Below are 13,546 nucleotides of genomic sequence, written 5' to 3' on the forward strand. Positions count from 1 at the left end.
TCATACATTAACACCCACAGTAGTTTATTCATTACTTTCCCACTCTTGCTGAGACCCTTCTTCTTTCCAGTTGGTCCCCCTCTTATTTTCATGATTTTTCTCCTTTTCTTTGTGTGTATATCTTGGAAGATCTCAGGCAGGTGGTCATATTGTACTAGTTGCTATGTGTTTGTTATCACAAGGTCTGAAGGACCTCAAGCTGGGCTTGAACTCAACATATAGCAGTGTCAGATTTGTATTGCTATCTTACTGAATCTACTTCTCCAGTGAAGGGAATACAAACACTACTTATGAAGTAATCTATTGAGCTGGCAAAAATATTGAAAATGTTACCCCATATCTTCATCTGCTTCTGCTTGAGGCGATATATTCTCATTTTTATCAAATGCTGGGCTCTTTACTGTATTAACAATAGAAAACAGTAACATTTGAAAGGATTCTATATAAGTAATAGTTAATAAAGTACTATCGATTTGAATTTCTCTGGAAAAACTCTCCATGTGAATTTTTGAAAAAGATTTTAGAAAGGAAATATTTACACCAAGAAAATCCAGGACACAAGGAGATGACAAAACTTAAGGATAATAGGTATCAATGACAAGTAAGTTTTTCAAATTTAGGGACAGTGAATATATTCAACAAAATTATAGAAGAAAACTTCCCTAACCTATAGAAAGAGTTGCCTATGAATATACAAGTAGCGTACAAAACTCCAAATAGTTTGGACCACAAGAGAAATTTCTTCCATCATATAGAAATCAAAACTCCAAATGCATAAAAAGAAAGAAAGAAAGAAAGAAAGAAAGAAAGAAAGAAAGAAAGAAAGAAAGAAAGAAAGAAAGAAAGAAAAGAAAAAGAAGAATATTAAAAGCTCTAAGGGAAAATGGTCAAGTGACTTATAAAGGAAATCCTATCAAAACTATACCTAACTTATCCCTAGAGATTATGAAAGCCATAATATCCAGGGCAGATGTCATACAGACCCTAAGGGAAAAGAAATGCCAGACAAGGCTACTAGACGCATCAAAAAATTTTACAATAGATTGAGAAAACAAGGTATTCTGTGAAAAAAACGATATCTACACAATATGCTCGAACAAATCAAGCCCATCAAGGGGGTAATAATGGGAAAACTCCAATATAAGGAGGGAAATTACACTCTAGAAAAACCAAGAAATTGATCTTGAAGCAAACCTAAAAGAAGAAAGCTACATGAATCACATTCCAACTCTAACAACAAAAATAACAAGAAGGAACAACTACTTTTCCTTAATATCTCATAATATCAGCGGACACAATTCACCAATAAAAAGACATAGAATAACAGACAGGATGTGTAAGCAAGACCAAGCATACTAGAAACAAATCTCAGGGACAAATACAGATATTACCTTAGAGTAAAAGGCTGGAAAACAATTATCCAAGCAAATGTTCCAAAGAAACAAGTTGGAGTAGCCATTCTAATATCAAATAAATTCGACTTTCAACCCAAAGTTATCAAAAAAAAAAAAAAAAAAAAGAGGAGGGACACTTCATATTCATCAATGTTAAAATTTTCCAAGATGAATTCCCAATTCTGAACATTTATACGCCAAATGCAATGTCATCCACACTCATAAAAGAAACTTTAGTAAACTCAAAAACACACATTGCACCCCAAACAATATTAGCTCAACACCCCTCCCTCATCAATGGAAAGTCCCTGGGAACAAAAATTAAAAAGAGACACAGTTAAAATAACAGCAGTTATGAAACAAATCCATGAGTTGATATCTATAAAAAATTTATTCGAATAGAAAAGGATATCCCTTTTTCTCAGCCCCTCATGATGCGTTCTCCAAAATTGACCATATAATCAGTCACAAAACTTGTCTCAACAGATATAAAAATATCGAAATAATCCTATGCATCCTATGAGATCACTAAGGACTAAGGCTGATCTGAAATAGAAATATAAGTAATTAAAAACACACATAAACACAGAAGGTGAACAAAAATATAGTCAGTGATAACTCAGACAAGGAAGAAATAGAGATAAATTTAAGACTTTTTAGATTTTAATGAAAATGAAGCTACAACATATCAAAAGTTATGGGACACAATGGAAGCAGTTCTAAGAGGGAAACTCATACCTCTGAATGCCTCTGAATCGAAATTGGAAAGAGGATACTGGAGTAGGTTGACAGCACACCTAAAAACTCTAGAACAAAAGGGAGCAAATTCACTCAAGATGTCTTTAAGGCAGGACAAATATCAATCTCATGGTTGAAATCAACCAAGTGCAAACAAAGGAATTACATAAAAAAAATCAAACAAGCTAGGAGCTGGTTCTTTGAGAAAATCAACAAGAATTATAAACCATTAGACAGACTAAGTACAGGGCACAGGGACAGTATTTAAATTAACAAAACCAGAATTGAAAAGGGAGACATAACAACAGAAACTTAGGAAAGTCAAAGAATAATCAGATCCTACTAAACAAGTCTATACTCAACAAAAATGGAAAATGAGGAAAACAAATGGACACGTATCTAGACAGATATCAGGTACCAAATTTAAATCAGGATCAGAGAAATTCTGTATTACTTCCATAACTCCTAAAGAAATAGAAGCAGTCATTAATAATCTCCCAACCAAAAAAAGCCCAGGATCTGATGAACCATCAGAGTTTAATAAGATCTTCATGTGATAGACCCTGACTTAGATTGTTTCTCACTTGAAGGTAAAGCCCCTGGACATTCCCCAAGCTTGTTTTCCCTGATCTCTAAAAATGCAGCCAGAAAGAATTTCTTTGTTGTCTATAGTGAGCAAACAGACTTTTCATTTCTTATCCTTACAGCCAGAGATATGGTAATTGTAATTTTACCAAGGACATCCAGCAGAAAATAACACTCCTCTCAACTCTTCCCATACCTTCCCAAATCTCCTCCCAACCCTCCTAAACCCTCCCAACTCTTCCCAACTTCTCCCATCTCTCCTCCCAACTCATCTCAGTTCCTCAGCTAGCTGTTAAAAGCCCCCCACTGTCACCATTCAGGGTCAAAATCCCTTACCCTGCACAGTGTTAAAAATGTCCTCAGTTAGCTGATAATAAATCCTCTTGCAGTTTGCATCAAGTGTGGTTTTCTCTGGAGTTATTGGTGTCCTGGACAGTTCATCCAGGGACTTGAGTGGAGGCCAAACTTTGGGGTTCTTACATATGGGGGCTCGTTTGCTTGGATTTGTGGCCTATCCCATTTCTCAGAGATGCCACTTGCCGGTAGGATCCTGTCTTTGTCTATGTTTTTGTCTGCCGGCAGTGTTTGAATTCAGAATTCATGGTTTACAATCTTTCTCTTCTGTATGGAGGGGAGGGTTACTGACAGGCATGTCAGGAGTAATCGCACACTATACTGGGAGACATCCCTGGAGGTCTGAGGGAGCTCCAGGGATGCCTGGACATCTCCCATCAGGGTGCCAAGTAAGTGTGTGCTCAATTGGCCATCTTTTAATGTTCCTGGGTACCAAGTGAGAGTGTGTTTACAGTTTCTGTTACTGGGTGCCAAGTGAGAGTTTGCTAACTCGGCCATGTGTTTCCGTTACTGTATATATTGTTTGTCTCCCTGTATGTGACTATGCAGTTTGGATAGACTATTAGCACTCCCCTTGGATTGACTCATGAGCATCAAACTGAAATTATGACTAGGACTCACAATCTCTTTGTAGATGTCAAAAAGAGATTTTGGAGAACTTTCTGCTCTACAAAATTGCCACCTGTTGATGTTAGTTGACCACCAGAGAGCACCTGGTTGAAACCTTGAGTACAGAAGAACAAGCTGGGCTCCCTAGTCCTAGCTTTCTGCCACTAAGTGGAAAAAAAAAAACAAAACAAAACGAAGATGTAAATGGCGGGGGGAAGGGAGGAATGCAACCCTTGGCTCCTCTTGAGATATTTCCAGAGATGTAATAACCTCCAGAATGGCGTGATACTCCACCCTCATATCCCCAACCGGTCCCTTCCCAGATATCTCAAAAGGGTACTGCTGGAAACATGGGGGCGTGACCAGCTTCTGGAAACCAAGACAAATGAGCTCAGAGCCTATTGAGACCAGACTCAACAATCGCGCTGGCTTTAAGTACTTATGGCCCTACTCCAGCAGACCATGGAAATGCAGCTCCTTCAGTATTGGCCTTTTTCCTCCTCTGATCTCTACAATTGGAAGGCAAAACATGCCCCCTTCTCTGAAAACACCTCTAGCCTTACTAATCTAATGGAATCTCTCATGTTCTCTTATCAGTCCACTTGGGATGACTGTCAATAGCTATTGCAGTTTAATTTTACCACAGAGGAGAAGGAAAGGATTCTGCTTGAGACAAGAAATATGTGCTGGGAGCCAATGGATGGCTGACACAACTTCCAAATGAAATAGATGCAGGCTTCCCTCTGAATGGTCCTGACTGTGACCCTAACAGGCCTGAAGGTAGCAAGCAGTTGACACATTTACACAGGGGTAGGGTAGCAGGAAAGGGAGGAGCTAACAGGCACCCAAGCAATTTGGTCAAGGTAAGAGGGATCCTAAAGGGGAAAAGGAGCCCCCAGCAGTGATTTTAGAATGCCTCTTAGAATCATACAAGCATTACGCTCCCTTTGACACTATGTCAGAGAGCCAGCAGGCAGCAGTGGCCATGGCTTTCATTTGGGCATTCTGCTTCTGACATTAGGCGAAGGTTACAGCATCTAGAGAGTCTGCAAACATTATCTTTTCAAGATCTGTTTAAGGAGGCAGAGAAAGTGTACCATAAGAGAGAGACTAAAAAAGAAAAAGGAGAAAGAGAAGAGAGAGTAGCTGAGTCAAGAGAAAGTAGACCAGATGGAAGGCAGGATAGAAATTTAATTAGGATTTTGGATACATTAGCAGTTGATAACGAAGTTTATAGAAAAGATGGAGGGAATAGGCAGACAGGGTAACTGGGCAACACAGGGCCAAAAAGACCTCAGAACTCCATAGGACCTTCACACCACCTGTAGATAAGGACCAATGTGGGTACTGTAAAGAAAAGGGACACTGGGCAAGAGACTGCCCCAAGAAAGAGACAGATACCAGACCACCTAAGTCCTTATCCCAGAGGATGATGACTAGTGGATATGGGGAACAGACACCCTACGTGAGACTAGGGTAACCCTAACTGTGGAAGAGACCCCCATGGCTTCCCTTCATGATATCAGAGCAGAGTTTTCAGTCCTGACAGAGCCACTGGAGAAATTGAGGAACCAGCAATCCTTAGTATTCGGGGCTACTGGTCAGAAACCATACTCTTGGACCACTGATAAGAAAGTTAATCTATGAATAAGCCAAGTAACTCATTCCTCCCTCATCATTCCTCAAGCCCCACCCCATTATTGTGGAGAGACATACTAGCATATTTAAAATTCCAAATAAGCTGCTCTTTGCAAGGAACTTCAATCCCTTGGCAAGCCTCTGTCTCTATAAATTTAACATCAAAATTGGAAGAAGTATATAGATTACATGAGCCTCAAGCCCCATCAAGAAAAGTACTAGAATGGACCTAGTTAGAGAGATATCCAACAGCCTGGGCAAAGACTGGGGGTATAATTGAGGCAAAAATGGTGCCCCCCATCATTGTGAGATTGAGAACTGGTGTGATTCCTTTCGGGGTACAACAATACACCATGAGCAAAGAGGCCGGAGAGGGCATCAGACCTCACCTTCAAAGGCTCTTAGAACTAGGCGTGTTTGGTCCTTTGTCAGTCTTCCTGGAATACTCTGTTGCTACCAGTTAAAAAGCAAGGCTTTGCCACCTGGCACTCACTAATAATCCCTTCTTACTAAAGAGACTGGGACTTTCTCATGGACCCCATATATGGGGAGGCCTTTAAAAAGATTAAAAAATCGTGCTTAGTGCCTCAGCCCTAGTCCTGACAGATGTGACATGGCCATTCACTCTCTATTTAGATAAAAGAGCAGAAATAGTGAGATAGGTCCTGACCTAAGCTCTGGGGACATAGACAAGACTTGTAGTCGACTTGTAAAAAAAAAAAAAAAAGACCAAGTGGCCAGTGGATGGCATTCTTGCTTAAAAGCTACCACTGCTGTGCCAGTACTTCTCAAAGATGCTGACAAACTGACTCTAGGTCAAGGAACTATAGTAGTAAACCCCCTCTGCCCCCATGCCTTAGAAAGCATTGTTAGACAGCTGTCAGATTGCTGGATGACTAATGCTCATGGGACCCATTATCAGAGTCTCTTACTGACTGAGAGAGTGTAGAGAGAGTGTAGTTTTCACCCCTGCTATCCCTAATCCTTCCACCTTGCTGCCTGAAGCTGGCAACTCCCTACCAGTGAAGGAGTATAGACATCCTGGCAGAAGAAATCAAAACTAAGAAAGAAGTCACTGACCAGCCATGGCCAGGCTGCCCCAATTGGTACACAGATAGTATCAGCTTTTTGATTGAAAGTAAAAGAAAAGTGGTGCCAGCAGTGGTCAACGGAAAAGAAACCATCCGTGCCAGCAGCTTTTCTGAAGGAATGACTGTCCAGAGAGAAGAGCTAATCACACTCATCCAAGCCTTGCAGCTGGCAATAGAATAGAACATCAATATCTAAACAGACAGCAGGTATGCCTTTGCCACCACTCACATGCATCTTTTATCTTTATCTTTATCTTTATCTTTATCTTTATCTTTATCTTTATCTTTATCTTTATCTTTTTATCTTTAGAAAAAAGGTGCTACTCACATCTACTGGGGAAGATATTAAAAATAAAAAAGAAACCAAGAGACTGTTAGAAGCCATACACTTTGCAAAAAAACTTGTCATCATACATTGCAATAGTCACCACAAAGTCCATGAGGCCCTAGTGAAGGGAAATCTGATGCCTGACCTGGCTGCCCTAAGAGAAAAAAATAAAGAATGTCAAGACCATTATAATCTCAAAGATGCAGGCTTTGATTATACTCCAGAAGATCAGGAATTAACAGGCAAAATACCTGATATATGTGTGCATACTACCCAGGGAGTCGCTAAGACCCAAGATGGTTGCTCTGTCCTGCCCACAAGAGAAAGGTAATCTACAGCATCAATCTACACCACCTCATGCCCTTGGAAAATCAGAAGGTCAAAAAAATGTTAAGAGCTCAAATTGCTATATTATAAGATTGCCAGATGTTGCCCATGAGATTGTTAATGAATGCCAAGCATGTGCCCTCACCATTGCTGGGCACCACAAGAACACCCCCCAGAAAGTGGATAAGAGTTGACTGACCAAGAGCATACAGAAAAGTAGATTTTACTGAAGTTAAACCAGCCAAGTACAGTAATAAACATCTATTTGTTTTTTGTAAACACCTTTTCAGGCTTGGTAGAAGCCTTCCCCACTAAGAACAAGAACACCTTTGCCATGGCAAAGAAGATATTAGAGGAAAATTTCCTAAGATTTGGCATCCCTAAGGTACTTTCGTCAGCCAATGGCCCCTCCTTCATTGCCCAGGTAAGACAAGGGTTAGCCAGACAATGGGGGATCCATTGGAAGATACATTGTTCTTATATATGCCAGACTTCAGGACAGGTAGAGTGGATGAATAGAGCATTAAAAGAAACCTTGACTAAATTGGTTTTAGAGACCTGCAGAAAAGATTATGCAGCTCTTTTTCCCTTCACCTTGTTCTGAGTATGGAACACCACAGGGAAATTTAAACTTACACCATTCGAACTCCTCAACTGGGGACCCCCCCTTTAACAGAAGCAGGTGGAATGTTTGACCCTCATGTTTCTTTTTCAGAACTCCCACTAGCTCACTTGAAGGACCTACAACTGGTCAGAAAAGATGCCTTGGAAATGTTGAAACACAATAAAAAACTAAAACAAAAATACAAAAGCAAAAAACATACGAACCAGAAACCATCTTGGTGCCACATAAATTTCAAACAGGAGTACCTGTCCTGGTCTGGACCCACCATTCTGGCAAACTTGAACTCAGATCAAAAGGACTCTCCCTGATGCTTCTCACAAGCCCTGCTGCCACACCTCCAGCATATGCCCAGTTCTGGCATCCAGCCTGCCATGGCCCTCTGGCCTGGCACTGCTCACACACAGTGGGCACTGCACAGGAACCTCCCTCCCTCCCTCCTCCCACTGGCAAGAGGCTCTTTTGTCTCATTCAAGGGGCTTCTGAGGTTCTCAATCTTACATATCCTAAAGCTGTGACCTCATGTTGGCTTTGTTTGGCAGCTGGGCCAGAGGTTTAATTTTCTAACTTATAAGATCAGAACTATGTACTAGAAGGAGTGGGAACTGTTGAGACCCCAACTCAGAGTGTTTCTCCCTGGAAGGTAAAGCACCTGAACATTCTCCAAGATTGTTTTCCCTGATTTATAAAAATACAGCCAGAAAGAGACTCCATGTTCTCTACAGCCACCAAAAAGCCTTTTGTTTTCTGAGCCATACAGCTAGAGATTCAAAAATTGGAGTTTTGCCAAGGACATCCGGGCAGAGAAGAACACTCCTCCCAACTCTTCCAAACTCCTCCAAACTCTCCTCCCAAATCATCCCAATTCCTCAGCTAGTTAATAAAAACCCTCTTCTGTCACATCTCAGAGTCATACGCCCCTGCCCTGCACAGTGGAAGGAGTTTGTCCTTAGCTAGCTGATAATAAAACCTCTTGCAGTTTGCATCAGGTGTGGATTTCTCTCAAGTCATTGGGGTGCTGGCCACCTCATCCCGGGACTTTACTGCACTTGAGAGGAGGTCCATCTTCGGGGTCTTACACATGGAGACCTAATACCAAAACTCTTCAAACTATTATGCAAAATCAAAAGAGAAGGAACACTATTGAATTTGTTCTATGAAGCCAGATTACAATTATATTCAAATCATACAAAAACTCAATGAAGAAAGGAAACTTCAGACCATTTTCCCTTATGAATATCGAAGCAAAAATACTCAATAAAATCACTGCAAACCAAATAAAAGAATACATCAAAACGATCATCCATCATGGTCAAGTAGGCTTCATCCCTGTAATGCAGGGATGGTTTAATATATGGAAATCTGTCAACTTAATCCACTATAGAAACAAACTCAAAGACGAAAACAACATGATCACCTCATTAGATGCTGAGAAAGCATTTGACAAACTACAACACCCATTCATAATAAAAGTCCAGGATAAATCAGGAATTCAAGGCCCATACCTAAATATAAAAAAAAAAAATAGCAAACCAGTAGGAAACATTAAACTAAATGAAACAATCCCATTAAAGTCAGGGACGAGACAAGACTGCCCTCTTTCTTCATACCTATTCAATATAGTAGTTGAAGTCCTAACCAGAGCAATTAGACAACAAAAGGAAAACAAATGAATACAAATTGGAAAGGAAGAAGTCAAAATATCACTATTTCCAGAATATATGATAGCATGTATCAGTGACCCAAAAATGCACCAGAGAAATCATAAACCTTATATATGACTTCAGTGCAGTAGGTGAATATAAAATTAACTCAAACATATCAGTGGCCTTTCTCTACTCAAAGGAAAAAGAGGATGAGAAAGAAATTAGGGAAAAATCACCCTTCACAATACTCACAAATAATATAAAATAGCTTGGTGTGACTCTAACTTAGAAAGTGAAAGATATATATGATAAAAACTTCATGTCTCTGAAGAAAGAAATGAAACAAGATCTCAGAACATGGAAAGAACTCCCATGCTCATGGATTGGAAGGATTAATATAGTAAGAATGGTTGTTCTGCCAAAAGTAGTTTATAGATTCAATACAATCCCCATCAAAATTCCAACTCAATTCTTTTCTGAGTTAGAAAGGGCAATTTACAAATTCTCCTGAAATTTGAAAACAAACAAACAAACAAACAAACAAAAAAAGAAAATCAACAACAACAAGAACAACAACAACAACAACAAAAAACCTAGTATAGGAACAACTATTCCCAACAATAAAAGAACCTCTTGTGGAATCACCATGCCTGACCTCAAGCTGCACTACAAAACAATTGTGATAAAAACTACATGGTACAGGTATAGTGGTAGACAGGTAGATAAATGAAATAGAACTGAAGTCAGAGAAATAAACCCACACACATATAGTCACTTGATCTTTGACAAAGGAGCTAAAACCATCTAGTGGAAAGGAGACAGCATTTTCAACAAATGGTGTTGGTTCAATTGGCAGTTAGCATGTAGTAGAATGTAAATTGATCTATTCTCATCCCCTGTGCAATGCTCAAGTCTAAGTCGATCAAGGGACTGCACATAAAACCAGAGACACTGAAACTTATAGAGGAGAAAGTGGGGAATAGCCTGGAATACATGGGCAAAGGGGGAATATTCTTAAAAAAAATACCACCAATGTCTTGTGCTATAAGATTAAAAATGGACAAATGGGACCTCATAAAATTGATAAGGTTATACCTAGAAGTTCAAACTTGTAATAAGGAAACATGCTTCACTTTGTCCATAGCAGCCTTATGTATAATAACAAGAAGCTGAAATGAACACAGATGACTCTCTTTAGAGGAATGTATATAGAAAATATGGTACATTTACTTAATGAATTACTACTCAGCTATTAAAAACAATGAATTCATGAAATTTTTAAAGAAATGGATGGATCTGGATGATATCTTCCTAAGAGAGTTAACCCAATCACAAAAAACACACATGATATTCCCACATTGATGAGTGGATATTATCCCTGAAGCTCAGAATAACCAAGGTAAAATGTGAAAAACCCATGAAACTGAAGAAGGAAGACCAAAGTGTGGATATGCCGTTCCTTCTTAGAATGGGGAACAAAATAATCATGGAAGGAGTTATAGAGACAAAGATTGGAGCTGAGAATAAAAGAATACAGAGACTGCCTCACTTGGGGATCCATCCCATAAAAAACCACCAAATCCAGACACTACTGAAGATGCCAACAAGGGCTTGGGTGCAGGAGAATGATATAGTTGTCTCCTGAGAGGATCTGCTAATGCCTGACAAATAAAAAAGTGGATGTTCACAGACATCCTTTGGACTTAGCACAGGGTCCCCAATTATGGATCTGGAGAAAGTACCTAAGGAGCTTAAGGAGTTTGCAGGCCCCTAGAAGAAAAACCAACATGAACTAACAAGTACCCCACAATTCCATGGGATTAAACCACCAATCAATGAAAACAAATAATGGGACATATGACTCCAGCTTCATATGTAGCAGAGGATGGACTAGTCAGGCATCAATGGGAGGAGAGACACTTGTTCCTGTAAAGATCCTATGCCCCAGTATGGGGGAATACCTGGGTTAGGAATTGGTAGATGGTGTGTTGGGGAGATGGGGGAGAGGGGAGAGGACAGGAGATTTTTTGGAGTGGAAACTAGAAACGGGGATAATATTTGAAATGTAAATAAGGAAAATATATAATAGAAAAAAATGGAAATAATTTATTTGCAGGTTTTATGAAATAAATTCATGTTTGGCAAACATATTATGCGAACAATGTTCACATCTTTTCTTGAGGCAAAATCAAGAAAGTTCTTCTCTCTCAACATATGCTGATATAGTTCCAAGAGTAGGTTTATGTGCTGCAAAACCTTGTATATAGGAATAGAGAGATATAGGTAAAATTAGAAATGAAGTATATGTAAACTCTTAACAAAGACTTCTTCCATTTCAGGTGACTAGGTAAAGTCTAATGAACTGCAGGACACAATTAATACTGGAAATGCTATACCTTCCGAAAGAGCCTCCTCTGAAACTTTTATATCATCGTCCTCATCATCAAAGTCCAAAAGTAATAAGTAACTTTCCTTTGGTATCACCTTCAATTTCTTAAGAGCCATTTTTCTCATAAGAACTCAGTAGTCTTCTTAGTTAAAAAAAAAAAAACAATAAAAATAAAAAGAAAAAAAAAGAACTTAGTTACCTGATTAAAAATTATCATTTAAATAATTAAAAATAACAAAAAATCAAAAAATTATTTTAGCTCAATGAAAGATCATTTCTTTTTTACTTAACATGTATATTTTTAATCAATTGCCTTTGAGAGAGTTCTGTGTACATATTCAATATGGTGATGCATATATATATATACACTTACCCGTACCATTTCCTCCGTGTATCCCATTTATCATGTCCCTCTCCCTCACAACTTGTTTTAAAAACTTCTTTAACTCACTTCTTTAAAAACCTCCTTTAGAACCTAAGTTATCAATCTGCCATTTCTCAGTTTAAAAAAGAGACAAAAACTGGCCAACCTTCAACATATGAGTCCTCCCCTCCTCCCAAAAAAATGATGAGCAACATCCTTTAACCGTTGAGGCATCTGAATTTTGGTCCTATCTCCCACAGAATATTTTTAAACAAAACATCAGCAATTCTGTTTAACAGTTTATCTCAGTCTAAGGTAAACTCACAGTTCTATCCAGAAAGATAAAGAACATGGTAACTGTATATTCATATCAAAAAGATCCACCACTAAGTCTACAAAAAAACATGAACTACCACCACCACCCACACAGAAAGACCTTATATTGGAGAAATTAGTGATTTGGAGAAGCCGAGGATTTCAAACATCTGAAGATTCTAAGTTCAAGGCCAGGCCAAGCCGGGCCAGCTGAAACTACAAAGATAGATCCCATCCTACAGAACCTAAACTGAGAGAAAAAGCTGAAATTGGTGGTGCAAGTCTTTAATCCCAATACATGGGAGACTGAGACAGAAAGATCTGTGGTCAGAATCCATCCCCAATGACTTATGAATCTCTTACAATATCTCCTCTTCTTCTTTTCATTCATCTTCCTATGCCATTCTACTGTCTGCAATGTTCATACAGTCTATACCAAAGGAACACACCATAGAGAAGACAATGAGGAGGGAGGAATCCTCAGTGTGTTTCTAAGGGATCCTGAACATCACACAGGACAATCGCCAAGGCATCTCACCAATGGATCCCTGTTCCCTGACCCACAGTCCTGCAGCTGGTTCTCTGATCCTATCCCCAGGCCCCAAGCTTTTCTCTTCCAAGGGTTCCCAATTCTCTATGGCCCTGACCTGTTCGATCCTCTTCCATGAATACGGTCCTCCACCTTCCATTCACCCTCAGATTCCACAGAAAATGGCGATCAGGAGGCTTTTCCTCACATAGTGGCCTCCTGGGCCTGAGATTCCCCACCCTGTCACACCTCGATTAACTGTCCAACAACCCTGATCAGGGCAGACTATCACTTACAGCTCATCTAAGAGGAGAACACCTTCCCAACCGCACCCTTCTGTGCTTAGCTCCTCAATGGCAAAAAAAAAAAAAAAAAAAAAAAAAAACGTTGTCAGAGGCCAGACCCGGACAGAAGCCTCAGAGGATCCTTTGTGATGCCAGCTGGAGCAAACCGGTCTCACCAAAGGACTGTGCTGATTGGCTGAATACACCCTGCGCATGCGTTCACGGAATACCAAGTCCTTTGAAGGGAGATTTTAGAAGGTGGGAATAATCTACTGGCTTTAAGACAAATGATTTCCAGTTTGTTGGTTGACAAGTGCTTACAGACTTGAAAAT

General features: G+C 39.5%; 1 long non-coding RNA gene across 1 annotated transcript; it reads right to left on the minus strand.

The window, feature by feature from the left end:
• Positions 1 to 377: 377 nt before the first annotated feature.
• LOC102639191 lies at positions 378 to 13,254 on the minus strand. Its single transcript, XR_882317.1, has 3 exons — positions 13,226 to 13,254; positions 2,133 to 2,200; positions 378 to 400 (listed from the first exon to the last, which is right to left on the minus strand). It is a non-coding gene; the product is annotated as an uncharacterized LOC102639191 (long non-coding RNA).
• Between the last annotated feature and the right edge of the window lie 292 nt (positions 13,255 to 13,546).

The sequence above is a fragment of the Mus musculus genome, chromosome Y, assembly GCF_000001635.26.
Source record: "Mus musculus strain C57BL/6J chromosome Y, GRCm38.p6 C57BL/6J".
In the NCBI taxonomy this organism is placed as follows: Eukaryota; Metazoa; Chordata; class Mammalia; order Rodentia; family Muridae; genus Mus; species Mus musculus.